Source organism: Chiloscyllium plagiosum, chromosome 5, assembly GCF_004010195.1.
Source record: "Chiloscyllium plagiosum isolate BGI_BamShark_2017 chromosome 5, ASM401019v2, whole genome shotgun sequence".
In the NCBI taxonomy this organism is placed as follows: Eukaryota; Metazoa; Chordata; class Chondrichthyes; order Orectolobiformes; family Hemiscylliidae; genus Chiloscyllium; species Chiloscyllium plagiosum.
The window spans coordinates 52,203,517-52,204,946 of NC_057714.1; positions in this window are offsets into that span (position 1 = coordinate 52,203,517).

The following is a 1,430-nucleotide window of genomic DNA, read 5'->3' on the forward strand; positions in this document are numbered from 1 at the left end:
TACTACCTCAATTGAATCAATTTAGGTAAAGGGGCAGTGCAGAGAGATCTGGGTGTTCTTGTACACCATTCAATGAAGGCAAGCATGCAGGTACAGCAGGTAGTGAAGAAGGCTAATAGCATGCTGGCCTTCATAACAAGAGGAATTGAGTATAGAAGCAAAGAGGTGCTTCTGCAGCTGTACAGGGCCCTGGTGAGACCACACCTGTAGTACTATGTGCAGTTCTGGTCTCCAAATCTGAGGAAAGACATTCTGGCTATTGAGGGAGTGCAGCGTAGGTTCACTAAGTCAATTCCTAGAATGGCGGGATTACCTTACACTGAAAGACTGAAGCGACTGGGCTTGTATACCCTTGAGTTTAGAAGACTGAGAGGGGATCTGATTGAGACATATAAGATTATTAAATGATTGGACATTTTGGCAGCAGGAAACATGTTTCCGCTGATGGGTGAGTGCCGAACCAGAGGACACAGCTTAAAAATACGGGGTAGACCATTTAGGACAGAGATGAGGAGAAACTTCTTCACCCAGAGAGTGGTGGCTGTGTGGAATGCTCTGCCCCAGAGGGCAGTGGAGGCCCAGTCTCTGGATTCATTTAAGAAAGAGTTGGATAGAGCTCTCAAAGATAGTGGAATCAAGGGTTATGGAGATAAAGCAGGAACAGGATACTGATTAGGAATGATCAGCCATGATCATGTTGAATGGGCGGTGCAGGCTCGAAGGGCTGAATGGCCTACTCCTGCACCTATTGTCTATATGCAGGTGGCATGGAGGGAGACGGGAAGAATCTGCAGGCCTGGGTGGCGAAAGGTGAGTGAGAGGCTGAAGTTTTCAAGACTTACATATTGTTTCTGACCACATTCCTTTTCTTAATATTAAAGTAAGAATAAACATTGATTAGGATATTCCTTACACATTTCTTTTCTTATTCAGCTTTTGTTGCTTTTACAATCTGTTATCTTTTGCTATTTTTTGTATATTCCTCATTTAGAATCATGGAATGCTGGCTCTCTGCACAAGAAGCTCTGTTCATCCCTCTCCTGCTTTCTTTCCCCATTCCCCTGCATTTTCTTTTGCTCCTCAAGTACTGATCCAATACCCTTTTAAAAGCCACAATTGAATCTGCCAATTACATGGAATGGAAGAACACATTCCTGATTCCAAGCACTTGCTGCAGAAAAATTTTTTCTTCACGTTATTGTTAGTCCTTTTACCATTTACCTTTTGCCAGTGACCTTTGGTTCTTGACACTTCCAGTAGGGCGACATGGTGGCTCAGTGGTTAGCACAGCTGCCTCACAGAACCAGGAACCTGGGTTCAATTCCAGGCTTGGGTGAGTGTCTGTGTTGAGCTTGCACATTCTCCCCATGTCTATATGGGTTTCCTCTGGATGGTCTGGTTTCCTGCCACAGTCCAAAGGTGTGCAAATC